Genomic DNA, 20,248 nt, shown 5'->3' with positions numbered 1-20,248 from the left:
GTGCTCTCCATTAATGGTGTGACCCTTTTGAAGATAGTCCAATAAACACAATGCCTTTTGGATCCCCCCCAAAACAGGCCATCACCTTCTCGGTAGGTGAAACGACTTTGACCTTCCTTGAAGCAGGTGAGGAGGTATGTTTTCACTGCATGGATCGTTTTTTTTTTGTTTTTTGTTTTGTTTTTTTTTTGTCTCTGGTTCAAAGTGATAAGGCCAACACTCATCTTGGGTTAGGAAACGTTCAAGGAGACCATCCGGATCTGCTTCAAACGATGTCAGATTTTTCTGCGGTGTGATCAGCCTGGTGCGCTTTTAATTAGGTGTCAAAAGACGTGGTATCCACCGACCTAATAGCATTGGCTATTTGATTTATTGTCAATCGCCTGTCATCCATCTGCACGTAGTGAACCCAATCAATGTTTTTATCGGTAGTGGCAGTTGTAGAACGTTCAAACTTTGGGTCACCTTCAAGACTCTCCCATCCCCTCCTAAATTCAGCTGCTCACTTTTGCACTATTGATAAAGCTGAGCATCATCACCTAATTTAGCAACCATGTCAGCATGAATGTCTTTGGAAGCTTAACTGTTTTTTCTGCAGGTACTTGATAACACAACGATGCGAAATTTTGTCCATTATCAAGAAAAGTAGTTACTACTTATTTTTGACGTCTTCTTTGAACAGTGACATGTCAGTTTACCTGAAGAGAAACAATGCAGTTATTAATAAGAAGGGTTGAAATCAATGTATGCAAGGTTTCACTGCTCTAGTATCCATCTTTCATAGTCGGCCTATGAACTTTTTAGCCCAGTGCATTTTAGCCACTACCAACAGGCGGAAGACATAGACCGGACACAGAAGACAGTAGCAAAAGTAGAGGCTAACCAGAGCGCTGACACAACACAAAAACAATGACCTGACAATGACAGCAACACACACTGAGCAACTAACTTCTTGACAGCTACTACTATCATACCAAGTCTAAGAACAATAAGCTTTGAACTATTTCAGTTGTAACAGAATGGTTACCAGAATGTAACGGTTGTTGTGTATGTTGAAAGCGAAGATGATGATGTTGATTCCATGAAAGAAAGACAGTGGCTGAAGTTGTAGATAACATATTCATTTCTCCATTACATATAATTAAAGTCAAACCACGACGAGCAGACGTGTATAAAAACAGACAGAAAACATACGAAGTAACGAAAGTTATATTTTCCTGTATGAATGTTGCTGTTTTCGTGCTTAACTACTTGATGCTAAAATAGGGATCAGAGGAAGGTAGAGTGAATGTAAATTTAACAAGTGGATAGCGTAAGACTTACATGTCCCGCGTCATTTAAGCAGCAGATGGAGAGAGAGAGACAGAGTAATGTCGTCGAAACGAGAAGGACTAAGAGAGTGGTGGACAAGAAGGCTGTATCGCTGGCTGACCTTCTATAACGTTTCGTTCGAGACGGTCACCCTCACTAACTGATTTTTCCTTGGAGAATGCTGGTATTTATAATTATGCAAACTAGCTAGAAAGGTGGCTAAATCAATGTAGGTCATTCCTTATCAATTTCAACTTTTCATGGCATAGAAAAAGTTAATTGTCAAGTTGAAAATACATATATCAGCGTTTTTCCCTGACAGAACAATAGGTCGTATGGCTAAGGAGAATTTACAGATTCAGTTTCGAATCTCAGGTAGGGCCAAGTTCCAACACAGTGTTTTCTCGTTCGTAGTAGCGACAATACTTTTTGTTAACGATAAAGATCTCAAACAGATTTCAGTGTTCTTTATCGTGACAGATCGTTAGTGTTATACTGAGGTATGTTTTATTTTCTGTATCATGTTTATGTGGAATTGATATGTTTGATACTGCTCCAAAGTGCTCCTACATCTATTCTTCATTTTATTTTTATCCTTACTCAAAAGGTGCCCCTGTATATCTCTAAATGAAAGCTATTTGTTTTTCTTAATCGCGCTCGTGATTTCTTTAATGGATTGATAAACCAATCTGATATTTCTCCCTCTTCCTCTCTATTCATTTGAACAATTTTGTTCAAGTATTTCCTCTTATCATGATTAGTGAGTTTTATTACGCTATTAAGGCTTACGTATTCAGTGCTTAAAATAGGTAATCTTTGATCATAATTACTTACAGTTTCACATTTAAGTTTCGTTATCTTTCCTTTCTATCACTTCCCATGTTTCATTTGTAATCCATCATCTCTGACTTCTTCCCCTACTTCTAAGTATTAGTTTTTTTCCCTGCTTGTAGAATCTCTTGATAATCTTTTCATATCTGATGTGCATCTCCTCTATTTCCTCTTCACCCATTAATGTCTGCAGAACAACAAGTCTATTTCTACATTCATATATAAACTATTCTTTTCTGTTTTCGTTAATCCTTACTTTCTTTATTCGAAACTTTGGAACCGAGATTCAAGTTGTCTTCTTTTTAACTTGAATATTATAAATTTATAGTCGTTGCCAATATTGAAAACTCTCTTCACCTTCACATCTAGTGTGGTCCTGTATTCTTTATCAGTTGCAATACGATCTGTTTAATTTGATGTTTCCAAACTGTGCTAAAAAAATACATAGCTATAATGTAGCAAACCAATCCATTTTCATTCAATTATTCCATTATTTTCCCATATATTCAGAAAAGCCATCATAACATTTCAGTTGGATATCAAAGTCTCCTATACACAACTGTAAGTCACGTTTCCCTATCTGTCCAACTGTTTCTTGACGCTTTCGAATGTTGTTTCATTTGTTGCAACATAACACACAATGGTACAATCATTTCCAGGTGTAGACCTGAACCTAGCATACGAAATCCTTTCACTCATTGGCTACCATTCACTAAGGACTTCACCATTTCATAATTGTACACTTCACTAACTCTTCCTAAGAGAGTTAATGTTTATTTACTCTTCCAATTTAAATATTTCAAGATCAGGCAACCTTGCCTCAATAATGGCACAGATGTCTAAATTTGATTGTCGGTTTTCATAAGACTCTTGATAGCATATCGCGACAAGCACTGCCAAAGATAATAAAAAACTGTGGCATACCGCAAAAATATATATTAACATAAGTACTTCAAACGTGCAATGAAGGAGCCTATGTCGGATCATAGTGGGTGGAATTCTCAGAGTACGCTTTGAAGTCAAGTCTGGTATTATTCAGGGAGACATACTGTTCCCTGTATACCCTGTGTTGGTGATCATGCAAGATTATACAAAGGGGAAAGCTTTGCAGAAGAGTGCTTGTGGAACACAATTACCAGGTAGTAAGGTGCTAGCCGACCCAGTTTACACTGGTGATACAAGCACAAAATGCAACTAATATTAGTTTGGTATTAGTTTTATCTGTCTTTACGTTCTGAGTTCAAATTCCGCCGACGTCGACTTAGCCTTTCATCCTTTCGCCCGCAGCCTGTGTTGTGCCCCGCACCGCTACTTCAACGTCCCTTACGGCAATTTCAAGCGATATGCCCAGTCTGCCTGCACCGGTAGCAAAGGAGTCCGGGCTCCGTCTCCGTGCAGTCCCTTGCCATATACGGTCCCTGGCACTTAAAGCACCGGCCCATGAACGGTCGCTGTCCACTCCACGGTAGTTTTCTTCTCACTGGTCGTTGCATTACGTCGCGGGCTTCCGCTGCTGCCATTGCCACTGCCTTCCACCCGGTGTCTTGTGTCGATACGCGGGCTTGAGCGCATCGCTCATCGCCGTTTTCTCGCTATCTGGCAGTTGTTGCAGTCGCATCAATATGTCGTCGTGAAAGCCATTTGCGAAGGCCAGACGTGCTGCCTTCTCTAGACCATCCCCTGTAAAATTGGACAGTATGGCCAGTCTCCGAGCCACCGCAGCATACTCATCGACCTGTTCCCCTAAAAATTCTTCAAGCTGGTGCCCCAGCATGGCCGCAGTCTAACAAGTAAAAAAGTAAAAAATTCTGGCGTCGATACGTTCAACTAAAAATTCTTCAAGGCGGTGCCCCAGCATGACTGCAGTCTAATGACTGAAACAAGTAAAAGGTGAAAAACTAATCGAAAATTATAACCATGGGGCTTTTGTCCACTTTCACACTTTAACTATGGAGCTTTTGTCCTAGGGGACTTTTGTCTTAGAGGGTTTTTGTTCTAAGGGGCTTTTGTCCTACACACTCCAGCTTGCTAGTTCACAAAATGTTGTTTTCTTGAGACTAGCTACAAGGTGAGGAGTTGTTTAACGCAAAATTATCCTGTATCCAGCAGATCTATAATTTAAGGTATTCCAGCTATGACCATCGCATTTTATGGGTTTTCTTTTTCTTTTTTTTTTTAACATTGTGTAAAGTAAAAAATCTAAATTATGAGAACTGGTGATTTTTGCCTCTTCAGCAATTGGTCTATAAGAGAGTTCGCAGAAGGGTTCGATATATTCAGTTGCCGCGAGAAGTGTAGATATGTCAAGGATTACATTACCCGTTCTTCTAAGTCAAGAGGATATTATTTGAATATGTTACTGCTTTTTCCAACGGAACGAGATCGTAGAGTGGCTTTTTCATTCACTCGACATGAGGTGCTATGTTGTAGTTTCAATGTAGGTCTGATTGATCGAATATGGAAAACAAAATTTCAGGAAAGCTCACAGAAAAAGTTACGCGGAAACGTCAAAGAATATCTTCAATAAAAGACCGATTCGTTGTTTTATTTAATAATAGGGTATAAAATGTGATTATTTACACGTGTGTATTTCCACCATTCTATGAATTGTGTAGGCATACCTACACAAGCGTTTCCCTACGATCTGAATTTGTTTCCTCATAACTTTTAGAAAAATGGATATTTGTTAATGAAATCTTTTACAAATACTTTTCACATGATGTAAATTACGATTATATCAGAATTTAAAATGAAAGAATAAAAATGGCGACGCGCACACATACATACTGATACATATTTACAAAATGAAACCTGGAATTTTGAAAAATGGTGATGTGTGTCAATACGGATGTGCGCTTGTCCACCATTTTTGTTTCACATGAATTTCTTTTTTCAATCGTAATCTATACTATCTGAAATATATTAGTAAGTCTAATTAAAAATTATCCATTTTGCTGAAAATTATGGTAGGCTATTGTGTACAAGTCATGAAGTGTTATTGTTAGATAATAAATTATTTAAAATAGTAAATGTAACTTTTTGCAAGCCAGAATTATGTGTTTCTGTGTTTTCATTTTCGTTCTCTGATTCCAACCATGATCCGCCTGACTTTTTGTATTTCAGGGACTATATTGGGATCTTTTTGGTTTGACGGGCAACATTTTTCATTACTGTTTTATGTAGTGTGTTTGGTACCGAAACACTTTCAAACTTCGTATACTTGTATATTTTGTATTATAGAACAGATAAAAAATGTTGTATTCGAAGTTATTTCATGTAAAAAGTTGTCGTATTTCGGTAATTTCAACCAATCACTGACGTCTATTGAGGTGAAAACAATTAATGGCATGGAATGTAAACAACGGTGTCATGGGATCTTTTCCCTTGAATAAAATTAGTGCCGTTGTTTGTCAACAACAACTACCCATGTTACTCTTATTTATGACATTGTTCGTGCGTTTGTACTGGTTTTAGCTTTAGGGTTTTAGGGTTAGGGTTCGGGTTTTAGAGTTAGGGTTAGTTTTAGGATTACGGTTAGGGTTATGATGATTTTTGCCATAACCTCACTCATAACCCTAACCCTAACCCCAATCCTAACCCTAACTCTAAAACCCGAACCCTAAACCCTTACTAGGGAATAATGATATAATTAAACTGGGAATAACACTCTTGACACCGGTAAAAATTATTGTTTATAAAAAGAGCACTAACTGTATTCAGCTGAATAGACGTCAGTGATTGGTTGAAATTACAGAAATATGACAACTTTAACATGAAATAACTTATTAAGAACTAATTTTTGTTAAGAAGGCTAAGAGAAAACGATGTTTTATATGACACATTCTACCAATATCCCAAGTTTGAAAGTGTTTCGTTAAGAAAACAAGTGTTGCCCGTCAAACCAAAAAGATCCCTATATTGCCCGAAATGCTCTTACCTTAAAACAGTAGGGAGTGATTTGAGGGGCGTTTGGCTACTCATGCAGGTTGAGCGACCCTGTTAAAACTCACTCTTTGGTGCAGATGGCTCATTCTCAGCGGTGGAGGAAAGAGGAGATGGTGACAATCATGCCCTTTTCAGGTACTTTAGTGTAGTTATTTAAAGTCAAATGGCTCTAATTAAAGTATCGAAATGTTGTTACGGTCTTAGCTCCATGGGAATTTAAGTCTTATTTTAGAGTCTATAGGGAATTCGCTGGAAAATATGCTAAGAAACATATTGAAGGTATTACTCAGATATTCTTTGAAGTGGCAAATATTAATACTTCCGCCTTGCCAACAACTTTCAGTACATTTGAATTATCAAACAGCAAATTAAATAAAACATTAACAAATATTTACACACATATAAGCATACACAGGCTGAAAAGTTTACACACACGTTACGTTTATGAGCCAACAAGGGAGTCTCTACAGTAAACGGTCGCTTGGTTTCTAAAAGTAGCAACCATATTCTAACTTAAAAAATAGAAAGACACAGTGATCAATGTAGCTTGAGATATATAAAAGAAAAAAGATAGGATGGCCGTGCCTGGAATATCTTTGATGACAGGTTTCCTGAATCTTTGTTAACTTGAGTCTAAACAACATTTAGGTAATCTCAGCTTTTGGAACCCGAGTAGCTCTTCGGCTCGCCAGCTCCTGTCAAACCGTCAGCCCATGCCAGCATGGAAAACAAGACATTAAATGATAATAATGATGATGGTGATGATACATACATAATACATACATACATACATATTAGTGTGGATTTTAATCATTAATTCTGTGTTGCTAGTTTATAATATATAAACTACATGTGAAGACAAGAATGACCACGCTAATATTTTTTGTTTTTTTACATTTTTTTTATTAACCCATTTCATTTATATTTACATGTTGGCTATGTGACACAAGCGTACTGTGTCGTTATGTTTTCAAACAGGAGATAAGCACGAGGTCTGATCAATAAGTATCAGGACTGTTACCATAGTAACGAAGATAAAGCACGCAGAGTGAAGCTGCTTGGCAAAGATTGACCTTGAACTCTGCTGTGCATGCGCACTAAGCTTTAATGTTCTAGCTCACTTCCACTGTTTACAGCAATGCTTGGAAGGAAGGTGTGTAGTGTGTGATCGTCGCATTGACTATGACAGAGAAAGTTGTCATGACGGTACCAGCTCAGAGGCCTACACAATGTTGCAGAAAGTGTATGGAGAGGAGTGTATGAGCCGCACACAAGTGTACAAGTAGTTCAGACATTTCCAAGATGGCCGAAAAAAATGTCAATATTGACGAATATTCTAGGAGACCTGCAACCAGCAGAACTGAGAAAAACATCTTGGATGTGCGTGCAGTTGTGAGAGGAAATCATCAAATCACTATCCGTGATTTGAGGATGTGCAGATTAGTTACAGTTCAGTTTAGTCCATTATCACTGAAGATATTGGTATGAGACACGTGTCTGCTAAGTTTGTGCCAAAACTGCTTTCAGCTGACCAAAGAGACACTCGGGTTTCAGCTGCACAAGATCACCTTGATTGTGGCGAGAACGATGAAAAAACTTTTGGAAAACTTTGCTTTGAGCAGGTATCACCAAGCTTTTGGCAAAATTTGATGCAAATTCTCTGTTCAACTTTCTTTGTCATGGTAAATGTGATGATAACACACTACACATGTTCCTTTCAAGCACTGCTGTAAACAGCAGAAGTGAGTTAGAATGTCAAAACTTTGTACACATACACAGCAGGGTTAAAGGTCAATCTGTGCCAAGTGACTTCCGTCTGTGTGTTTTAGCTTCGTTACTATGACAACAGTCCGGATACTTATTGATCTGACCACATGTATACACATATTATGTGCAGTATAAGTAATATTAGTTTAAAATAGCGACCTGTGTATCATATTTAAAACATATACACCTTTGAAAGCCTAATTTACTGCAGTATTTGTCCTGAGGTAATATCTCTTATGTATGTAGACTGTTAAAAAACACAAAAATATATTAGTACCGGATGACGATTGTTCAACAGCAATAGTGACATTGCTAAATGTGTACTTTGGACTCTTTGGGCTTAATCAGTAACAAGTATCAACTGGCAACCATATGCTAAGAAAAAAATCTAATATTAATGATATAGTAATACAGTGATTGAAAAATCATTGATGTCACAGTTAGTCAGTAGGCTGAATAAAAATTTTATGTGCAATGAAAGCTATATTAGTTTAAAATAGCAATCTGTATATCATACTCAGAGCAGATTTATCATTAAAGGCCTAATTTATTGATATATCTTTGTTTTTTAACACCAAACGCTTATAAGAGACATTATCTCAGCACAAATACTGCAAGAAACTGAAACTGAAAGAAACCCATCATGTGTGTGGGTACTTGTGTGACTGACATACTTTCTTGTTGATTGTTGTAAATGAGCCTCACCATCATGCAAGCAGTGTCCCTCATTTCCAATCTTTTGTGAAAAGACTTGGTCGTGGGAAATGTTATCTTAGAAACAGGTAAGGGCTGGCAACAGGAAGAGGATCTGGCTGTACAAAATCTACCTCAGCAAATTCCGTTTGACACATGCATGCATGGAAAAGTGGGCATCAGAACGACAATGATGATGATACATATACATTGAGATGGAGGGAGGTACAATAAAAAGGGATATATTAAAGTACATGTCACTAGTAAATTACTGTTTTGAAGATAGCATGTTTGTACATAAGTGTGTATACATTTGTATTTGTACATACATACATATGTATGTGTATATGTATATCAATGCATACACACACACATATATATATATATATATATATATATATATATATATATATATATATACATATATGTAAGTGTGTACATTTGTTTAGTGTCATTTATTTCTTTTGTATTATAGTTTGTTTCTTTTACTCATTCACTCACACACACACACACAAACATACATTTAGTTATATACTTATTAATTTTCTTTTCCCTTTTGTTTTGGGTTTGTAAGTTCAGTTTTATCCCTGCCTTTCCTACATTTCTTTTTATATTTATTTAAACAGCTTTAAAGTGAGGAAATTGCCAAACAGAAGGAGGGCAGGGAGGAAGGAATGAAAGGCTGTTTGTTCTCCTTAAATCTGTGTGAGAGAGCTAGGTAGTTGGTGCGTGCTGTATACTTTGTGGGTAGTGTAGTGGAACTGGTTCTGGTCACCTGATGAAAAGGAGACATGTATATATAAAAGGTGATAATATTCCAAGCGTTATCATCACTGATAACCTCTGGTATCATTAAAGGAATGCAGAACTCCATTGAAACTGAAAGAAAATGAAGAACAGCTGTTTCCAGTGGTATTGGATGATGTATCTGAATTATGACAGGGAGAGGGGCTTTGTGGATGATGTAGAGTGTGGTAGATATGGTAGAGGATTATGTAGCATGGCATACTATGGTATCGCACATACTACAGTATGGCACATGGTAAAGGTATGATATTATACATCATTGCATTGTTTAGTATGAGATGGTATAGCATTGTATGGCATTGTGTAGTATAAGATGGTATAGTGTTGTATAGTATTGTATAGAGTATGGCATGACATGATTATTGTATGGCATAGTATGACTATAGTATGATGCAGCATGATATGATATATTATGTTAGAGTATAATATAGCATGGTTTTTGTATGGTATGCTTATAGTACTATATTATATTGATCGAGGTGTCATACTATGCTACATTATTTTATGGAATGGTACTGGATGGTGATATAGCATTGTAAAATATAGAGTGACATGCTTTGGTAATGTGTGCTATGGTTTGGTATGTCATATGGTTACGGTATGATTATGCTATGGATATGGTATTATCTGATACGATATTATAGGGATTATAGGATTATTGCAATGTTATGATGTGGTAATAAAGACACGTGGCCTATTGATTAGGATGATGAGCTAACAATAAGATTGTAGGTTTGATCCCTAGACTGGGCAGCATGTTGTCTCCTTGGGAAAGGCACTTTATTTCCCATTGTTCCAGTTTGCTCAGCTGAAAATGTGTACCAGTCAAGTGCTGGTGTTGCCCTCTTTCCCTCTATCTGTCACATCCTAGATCAGACATGGGCAACTTTTTACCCGAAACAGGCTGAATGAAACATGGTTCATCATCTTGCAGTTCGTACTACTAAAAATTCAAGGTAAGTTTTCATTAGACATGCCATTCAGAATGTCCTGTGGGCCACAAGTTGCCCATGACTTTTCTACAGGGTGCAGAAGACATTTGAGAACAGATTTATGTTACCCCTGCTGGCGACAAAGGGACTCTCACTCAGAGTAAAAGGCAGACTGTATGACGCATGCGTACGAACAACCATGCTACATGGCAGTGAAACATGGGCTGTAACTGCTGAGGACATACGTAAGCTCGCAAGGAATGAAGCCAGTATGCTCCGTTGGATGTGTAATGTCAATGTGAATACCCGTCAGAGTGTAAGTATCTTGAGAGAAAAGCTGAACATTAGAAGCATCAGTTGTGGCGTGCAAGAGAGACGATTGCGCTGGTATGGACATGTGGTGAGAATGGAGGAGGATAGCTGCGTGAAAAAGTGCCACACCCTAACAGTTGAGGGAACCCGTGGAAGAGGTAGGCCCAGGAAGACCTGGGCTGAGGTGGTGAGGCAAGACCTTCGTACATTGGGCCTCACCGAGGCGATGACTACGGACCGAGACCTTTGGAAATGGGCTGTGCGTGAGAAGACCCGGCAAGCCAAGTAAGATCGTTGCCAGTGCCCCTGGACTGGTTCTTGTGCGGGTGGCACATGAGATGCACCATTTTGAGCGTGGCCGTTGCCAGTACCGCCTGACTGGCTCCTGTAGGATTTTCGAGCGAGATCGTTGCCAGTGCCCCTGGACTGGCTTGTGCGGGTGGCACATAAAAGACACCATTTCGAGCGTGGCCGTTTTCGTGCGGGTGACACGTAAAAGCACCCACTACACTCTCTGAGTGGTTGGCGTTAGGAAGGGCATCCAGCTGTAGAAACTCTGCCAAATCAGACTGGAGCCTGGTGTTGCCATCCGGTTTCACCAGTCCTCAGTCAAATCGTCCAACCCATGCTAGCATGGAAAGCGGACGTTAAACGATGATGATGATGATGATGATGATGATGATGATGTTCTTTAAAAACAAACAAAAAAAAAAGATATATAATAACAGATAATAATTTTCTTACCAAAAAATGCTATGAGGATAAAAATAAACCTTCTTTTCTATAACATTTTTCAATAAAGCTACCTTCAGCTTCAGTAACTGCTTTTATACGAGATCTAGATTGTCTACATGTGCTTGAACCAAGTGGTCCTGGTTCATTCTGAATGTTTCTCTGATTATTGTGGCTTTCAAAGAATCTTTGGTGTAATGTGTGTGTTCATTGACCTCTCTCTCAACAGCACTCAGCATGTAATAGTTTGTAGTATGTCTGTATTAGCTTAGTTAAAACATGCATTTTTGGACTTCAAAGTAGGCTCAAATGACACTATCAGTTTACAGCTTTATTCAGTCTGTGATTGGCTGAATTAACTAGTTCCCTTGAACAGGCGTTCTCTGCTATGTCTGATTGTCACTTACATAATGTGCCTGCCACCATGATTTAATCGAGTTCCTTATCTCGCTTCTCTAAAGGACTCCTGGCATGCAGTTTTGTTCTATCATGTTAACGCTAGTCTCTCACACACAAGAACAGTCTTCGTCCACGTGCGCCAGCAGATTTGACCAAACTCAATGCCGTCATCTTTCACACTTTTCTAGAAACACCTCTATCAAGTTTCCTTCTATATATACAAAGTACAACTAATGTCTTCATGCATTCATTCATTTACTGCTAACACACCAGAGACATCTCTATACAGAACTCTATGCAAGGAAAATCATGTGTAATCCACTGCTACAATAAAACTTTATAATCTTAAAGTGAGTTGTATATCACCACACGGCTATCAAGCACATGAACATAGTTGGCAACATCTGTCAGCCACCACTGCTATCGACAATTACCATCGCTAATATCATTATCTTCAACCAATGATCATTGAGTCAACCCGACGTGAAAACAACTTTTGTTGAACTAATAACCAACAGACTATGTTAAGATGGTGGTACCCACAAACCACCACACTGGTGACCTTCAGCAAACCTTTCTATTCACACACACAGCAAATCCATCCACTTTGCTAAAAATCCAATGGATTGAGATCTAGGGAATTAGGAAGCTAAATGTTAGGGGCTATGTGATCATGAGAATTTTCAGCCATCCTATGTCATGCCTCACTGAGCAAACATGTACATAGGTAAACATGTTTTGATCTTATCAGACTTTCTCAGTGAAGTATAGTCTTCTTGTACTTACCAGACTTTACAATGTCTGTGAGAATTTATAAGATTATAGGCAAATTAGGCACAATTATCTTTGTATATTTTACACTACTAAATGTTATATATCTTACATGAATATGCAGTTAAGAAGCTTGTTTTGCAACCATATGATCTCAGGTTCAGCACTATGCAGCATTTTGGATATCTTCTACTATAGCTCCAGGACAACCAGTGCCCATGAGTGAATTTGGTTGATAGAAATTGTATAGAAGCCCATTGTGTGTGTGTGACTGCATGGTAAGAAACTTGCTTTCCAACCACATGGTTCTGGGTTCAGTCCCATTGTGTGGCACCTCAGGCAAGTGTCTTAGCTATAACCTTGGGCCAACCAAAGCCCTGTGAGTGGATTTGGTACATAGAAACTGAAAGAAGCCTGTTGTATACACCACCGCTTGACAACTAGTGTTGGTGTATTTACATCCCCATAACCTAATGGTTCAGCAAAAGAGACTGATAGAATAAGAACCAGGCTTTAAATAGATAAATACTGGGGTTGATTCATTTGACTAGAAAAAATTCTGGGAGTGATTTGTTTGGTTAAACCCTTCAAGATAGTGCCCCAGCATGTCTGCAGTCCAAGTAAAAGATAAAAGCACAAAAAAAGATATAATACATGTAAATTCTTAAGCTGAAATTTGAATCCAGAAACCTTATCTTTATACAGGTTTCTAATAACCTTAATCTCTGTGCTGTGGTATCCAGCCTACATCCTTCCATGTTTTCCAGCCTACAAGTAAAAGTTTTCAGATCATAGTTTAGTCAGAGAGGGCTAGTCAACATCAAGACAACTTTGGAGGTCCAAAAATTCTATGCATTTACACTATATACTATGTCTACTTGAATGCTGGAAAATATGGTAATGTTGAAAATCCCAACATGAAAATGAAGGTTAATGACTCCAAAATCTTAAACATCATCATCATCGTTTAACGTCCGCTTTCCATGCTAGCATGGGTTGGACGATTTGACTGAGGACTGGTGAAATCGTCCAACCCATGCTAGCATGGAAAGCGGATGTTAAACGATGATGATGATGTTTAAGATTTTGGGGTCATTAACCTTTATTTTCATGTTGGGATTTTCAACATTACCATATTTTCCAGCATTCAAGTAGACAACTCTAATAGTAACTCCTTTTGGAAATACATAAGTTTTAGTCTTTTTCCCATATTATATTACTTCTGTTCTGTTGCCAAAATTGATTGTTATTATTATTATTTTTCAAAGTTTTAGATGATGCTTAGCTTAATAAACATAAGATTATGAGTTACAGCTTTTACTACTGTTTTGTTTTGTGTTATGAACAATATACTTGTCTGTTATTTGCTTCTCAAAGTGAAATCCAAAAGATGTAAATTTATGGTTCACTGCTGCTCTGAGATCTTTAAAGGTACATATTTGTCAGGTATATTATATGGGGCAAGAAATTTATCTTCAGCTTTACTGAAACGCAATGTTGATTTAAGCAAGTTTAGACAAGAGTCTTTTGCCAATGACTTTAACATGTGTACAAACGTTGTGTACCCAGGTGATGGGGGTTGTGTTTCTTGAAGCTTCACAATCTCCTTCTGGTCTACCTTTGCCCCTCTCCTTTCTTCATCGTCTTCTTATCCACCTCCTCATCTTTCTTCCTTTCCTTCTCTTCCTCATTACCACCATCCCATCACCATCATCATTTGTGATCCAGCAAAGGAGCCTCTATGCAGTCATTTGGCCTGCTAGAAATAATAACCAAATCTCATGCAAAGAGAATACAATGTGTTTTGCTTTTTTTTTTTTTTTCTTAAGGGACACAACTAATAATGTAGTCTTAAATTCACTTTGTTTAAAGGTAAAATACGAGGGTCATGCCATGAACAGCTTTGGTCATATATCTGCTGGATCAGAGCTGCCCTATTATTATTACTATCTTCAGTATTGTTCTCTTTATCATGGTCTCCACCACCACCATCTTCATCCTCCTACATCCAGAACCTGTTCATTTATTTTCTTTGTGTTGTTATGTGTAGGGTAGATATTGCTTGTTGTTGTTAGAACTGTGTTGTTTACCCCATCCCAAGACTGACTCTAATTTAACAACTCTATGGTCAAAAGGACTCAAGCCACGACCATTCTGTCTTTATGTATATCTAGAATTCCATTGTCTGATATAGCCTTTTTTTATTTTTTTAAGAGCAGTAGAGTGTGATTTGAGGGTAATTTGGTTGCTATTTGTTGCAGGTTGAGTGACAGCATAGCTCTCACTGTTGCTTTTGAATATTCTGAGTAATAGAATGGACCAAAGTAAACTACCAACAATACCTCAATGATTTAGTAACCAACTGGAACTCAGGTTGGTTGAGTGGTTAACATAATCGTGTATCCTACTTCCTCATAGTTCATGACTGATATTTTACAAAGAAGAAGATTTAAAGAAGACTGCCTTTAACCATTGAGATCTAACTGAGCTGTTTCCTGATATCAAAGTTGTGGTCACCTCTTCTTTCACCAACAACCAAACCAAAACCAAACACAAACAATGTCTAAATTGCAAAATTATACTAAATCAATTGGACAATTACTTTTTTGAACATTTAACAGTACCAGTTCAGCCTGAACTCCACTCATTACCTCTTACACACAAACCACAGATCTTGTTTGTCTCCAAGATGTCAATTTATCTCTGTAGTCCAGATAACATTCTATATTCAATCTTCACTTGGAAAGCTGGTGTTTGAACATAGAATCCTCTTTTCCTATTACTCACCTGAATATCAGCAACAAAGGCTTCCATTTACTCTGCTTCAAACATTTCCTTCCTTACTACTCTAGATTCATCAGCTGCATCTACTAAGTAATTTCTCCAAGCCACCAGCAACTGTTTGATCACTTCCTGTCTTGCATCAAGGATATCTGTTTCACTTCAACCCTTCCTAAAGTCATCATCTTCAGTGATTTCAATATTTACAACTCCTCTTAGCTCTCACACACTGATACTGTTGGGGAAGATGGAGAATCTTTTGCTTTACTGAATGTTCTACAACAATTAGCATAATTCCTGACAAACTCAGACATTCCCGGCACCTTTCATTTCTTGTTCAACCCTCAACCAAACCAAATCAAACCATCACCAACTCTGTACCTCTCAGATTGACTAACCTCTGTCTAAATACAACTGCTTACACACATCCATAATTAATGCAGTGCTCATACCTTTCAAATTGAATGGTACTTCAATTCAATTGGCTAGTCAGAGCTTCCTCAGTTTTACATTAACTATTATTGGCAGTAAATCAGCTTCACTCTTGACCTATCCGAGATAGCCAAATAAGTGACTAAAACTATCAACTTACTCATGTTCCTTCACATTTCTTATGCAAAGCCCATAACTCAGACCTTTCAAATAATTTATATGCTGCAGGCATAGCTGAGTGATAAGAAGTTTGCTTCCCAACGACATGGTTCTGGGTTCAGTCCCATTGCATGGCACCTTGAGCAAGTGTCTTCTATTATTATAGCCTCGAGCCGACCAAAGCCTTGTAAGTGGATTTGGTGGATGGAAACCGAAAGAAGCCCATTGATGCTTACAGGAAGGATCCCTACTAATGTTACAGAAACCTCCTACACATAATTCTTCAACCATCATGACACTAAAATCTTCCATATTTGCTCTTCTTCCACCATTCATATATAGGTATCATTTAGATACCTCACATCAGATAATAACTACCACCACTACCAGAGACCTCAAAAAACTTCCTCCAATAGGGGATATAACAAACTTGCTCAGTCATGCAAAGATATGTTCACTGCATGTATAAAGGAAACAATCTTCTATTTTACCCCATTACTCTCAGACAACATGAAATAAAAACCCTCCGATTAACTGTCAATGTAAGGCCTCAAAATCAGTGATGAAATTTGTTTGGCATTCTTATATTTGTAAGATAGCAAAAAAAAGACTAACCTTCAACAACAGAGATAGAAAACCAGTCCTGAACATTTACTGACTCTTCTAGAAAGTTGAAATGAGACTTGCAATCTGAAATGTCTCCCACATCTGGGACAGTGCCTGCTGTCACACACCAAAACAAACACACCTTTACCTTAAAGAAAGCCACCCAACAGTTGATAAATACTCATTCATGGACTTCTTCCAATTTCTGTCTACCAAATCCACTCACAAGGATTTGGTTGGCCAGGGGGCTATAGTAGAAGACACTTTCCCAAAATGCCACACCATGGAACTGAATCAAGAATCATGTGGTTGGGAAGCAAACTTACCATACATCCATGCCTACACTGATACATTAAAACAAAACAAAAAAAAAAAAATAACTGAGAGAGATTAGTGAAATAATATATGAAGAGATCCAAAGACCTGGTCTTTGTCAATATGACTATTTATAGTTATAATTTTTAATGGTGGCACAAGACATGGTTAGGGCATTATCTGTTCTATCAACTGCATATTGTCAGTCATTAGAGTATCAGATGAAATGCCCTGCAGTATTTTGTTTCAAGTCTCTATGCTCTAAGTTCAAATCCTGCCAAAATCAGCTTTGCCTTTCATCCTTTTAGAATTAATATAAAGAACCAGGTGTTGAGTTCTCCTTCCCCATGACCATTTAGTTTCTTTGCATGTCTTTCTCAGAAACAGCTTTGTTGTGCAGTGAGATTGGAAGCAGGAGACCACTCACAACATCCCTTGCTCTAATTATTCTTTCCACTATGGGCACAAAGCCTGAAAATTTGGGCAAGTAGACCAATCGATTACATCAACCCCAGTGCTCAACTGGTTCATATTTTATTGACTTTAAAAGGAAGAAAGATAACGTCGACTTTGGCGGAATTTGAACTGGTTCTAATAATAGAATAGGGTTGAGAGAGTGGCTAGCAACCTCACATCGGTTTCAGTCAATTGACTGCAGCCACGCTGGGGCACCGCCTTGAATGGTTTTAATCCAACAAATCGACCCTAGGACTCTAAAGCCTAGTACTTATTGTATCAATCTCAAAGGCAAACTTTGAACTCAGCCATAAGGCACTATTATTAAATACGCTGTATTTCTACCAGCATTTCACCAAATATGTCTCTTTAATTGCTCTCGATTGGCACTAACTTCAGAGGGTAGAATTATGCGCTAGTGGCTTACCTTCAAAAGTGTGCCCCACCCAACTTAGTTTCCTCAGAACTTTAAGAAAAATGGATATTTTTAATGAAATTTTCTACAAATACCTTCAGATGATGTAGATTCCGAGTATATCAGAATTTAATTTGAAAAGAAAAAAAGAAATCGAAGGGTGTACACACACATACATACTGACACATTACATATCTACAAAACGAAACTTGAAATTTGGAAAAAATTGTGATGTATGTATTTGTGCGCGTCCACCAATTTGAAAGATATTTGTAGAAATTTCATTAAAAAAATATCCATTTTTCTGAAAGTTATGAGGAAATGAAGTTGACTCGTGTGAATTTTCCGAAACTCCTCTCCGAAAAAATTTTCACAAATTCCGATATAATCGGAATCTACGCCTTCTGAAAGGTATTTGTAGAATTAAAATACCAATTTTTCAGAAAGTTATGGGGAAGTAAAGTGGGAGGGGCTACACTTGTTTAGGTATGCTGAATTAATTTTGAGGTCTATTTGAAAGTGAAGTCGATAAAGTTGGGATTCGAGTTCAGTATGTAAAGGGAGGTAACTGAGTTCCCCGCATTATCGCATTTTCACCGTAGTGAAAATCGTGCGGGTGTTAATCTGAAAATTTACCTAAAAATGTTCTAACGGGAAATTATTCTATTCAATGTCTTTCTGTTAGAAACGTTTAGACCTTTAGCTGGTATTTTTAGCATAACGAGTTTTCTGATGACAGTTTCATTGCTTGCCTCTTCAGTAGAAATCTACGGATGCACAAACGCACAAAACGGTTATGATCATCCAAAGTCGGTGGGGCAGGAATCTGTAGTTATGCCAAAATTATGAGGGGTTGTATGGGGCGCGTAAACCAGAATACCGCCTAATTATACTTAATTTGCTTCACAAAATAAAAATAATATAACTGTCGGTCAAAGAACAACAATAGCGTTCAGTTATGTTTGTAACATGTAGTACCGAACGCAAACGAGATCAGGGGTCGGTGAGCAATTACAGGGGGTCGATGATAGCCAAGGGGTTGAATGGGGGTCGGCGTGCGAAGGACCAGCTCACTCAGATGAATCGCTTGAAATACTTAGCGCCATGATAAATTTTCACTGCAGCAAGAAATCTGCTGTTGCTAACGTTCGAGGCCTGATTTAATCTGTATCGCAATCGAAGATTGAGAGGTGTGATTGAGGGGATGCGAACTGTTAAGTGTTTGCTTATAGAAATTGCCTGAACCTGAAGGAACGAGGTGATTTGAGACTGAAACTGACCAGCGGTCAGCATGGTATCAATGCCTTGGTTCAGGATCACCATGCTCATACCTCACATTGATGTTGTCAATTTCAATAAAAGATATTCCAGCAATACGATGCGTTTTCCACATTTTCTAACCGTGAAAACAATTTCATGAAAATTGAAAGTTTAACACTGTGTAGTCGTACACGTAGTTTTAAATGTAAAAAGTGTGTCATCTTCAATAGAATTTCTTAATTTTTCGTAAATGTATATTTTAGCTAACATTTTAATTGCTAGCATCAGAACCCGGTACGCATTTAAGATATGGTACGGTAGGGTAAAGTATTATGGTATTTTGAATGAGGAGGGTGATGCGGAAGGAGAAGTGGCTAAAAGGATGGGGGGGGGGGGTCGATGTGGAAGAAATAGCTATAGGGAGTTGATGTAGAAGAAGTGGCTAAAGGGGGTCGATGGTCGAAAAAGTTTGGCGACCCCTGAACTAGATAGTCGCATAGCTTTGATAATGCATTTTCATGATCAAGTTAAAGTAAGCTAACATAGCAGGCTATCTCGTCCTTTTTAAGTACAATGTAATTAGAACTAGATTATATTCTAGTGTCCTTCCCTTTCTAAGACAAAGGAGTTGATTTGTGTGTGGTTTGGCTGCTATTTCTAGCAGGCCGAATGACCAGCGAGAAGTCATGGGCAAACTGCGACTCGCGGAACTTTCTGAATGGAACGCCTAACGAAAAATTAACATGATTTTTTTTTAGTAGTGCCGCTTGCTTGTTAAAAAGGGTTGTCTTTGTCGATTTAGAGGCAACTGTTGGATTGGCAGAAGTGTGAGGGCAATGGACAAAATATAGCGAGGCATTTAGTTCCAGCATTCTACTGAGTTCAAATCCTGCCGGGGTTAGCAGTTTCCTATCTTTCTGGAGAGGAGTGGTCGATAAAATAAAGCAGCAGTCAAGTAGTTGAGATTTAATATTGATTTCAAACTTTGACACAAGGCCAGCAAGTTCGGGGAGGGAGTAAGTCGATTACACCGACCCCAGTATTCGATTGGTACTTACTTCATCAACCCCGAGGAGATGAAAGGCAAAGTCGACCTCAGCGGAATTTTGAACTCAGAATGTAAAGACGGGCGAAATGCCGTCAAGCATCGGTATACTAACGATTCTGTCAGCTCGTCTCTTTTAGTAGAGATTTAATATTCCTATCAAGTATCTTAGATGTGAATGGAATTATAAATGGGAGATAGGAGGTAGAGACGAAGTAGGTAGAAAATAATTCTCTTGCAATACTAAGTGAAACTTCCGCTACGAAATGTGAAACCTGA

The 20,248-nt window shown here is 38.1% G+C and overlaps 1 protein-coding gene across 2 annotated transcripts in view; it reads right to left on the bottom strand.

Moving 5' to 3' along the window:
• LOC106869108 (ciliated left-right organizer metallopeptidase) overlaps positions 1–1,446 on the bottom strand; it is a 96,905-nt gene extending 95,459 nt beyond the window's left edge. The window contains exon 1 of one of the 2 annotated variants that reach the window (XM_089348681.1): positions 1,324–1,446. The gene's annotated coding sequence lies outside the window, so the exon portion shown is untranslated. The remainder of the gene's footprint in view (positions 1–1,323) is intronic. The other variant, XM_089348677.1, reaches the window with a different exon arrangement.
• Positions 1,447–20,248: the final 18,802 nt, after the last annotated feature.

The sequence above is a fragment of the Octopus bimaculoides genome, chromosome 3, assembly GCF_046866305.1.
Source record: "Octopus bimaculoides isolate indiv1 chromosome 3, ASM4686630v1, whole genome shotgun sequence".
In the NCBI taxonomy this organism is placed as follows: domain Eukaryota; kingdom Metazoa; phylum Mollusca; class Cephalopoda; order Octopoda; family Octopodidae; genus Octopus; species Octopus bimaculoides.
Note: the sequence above shows the minus strand (reverse complement) of the source record. Positions and strands in the feature narration are given on the sequence as shown.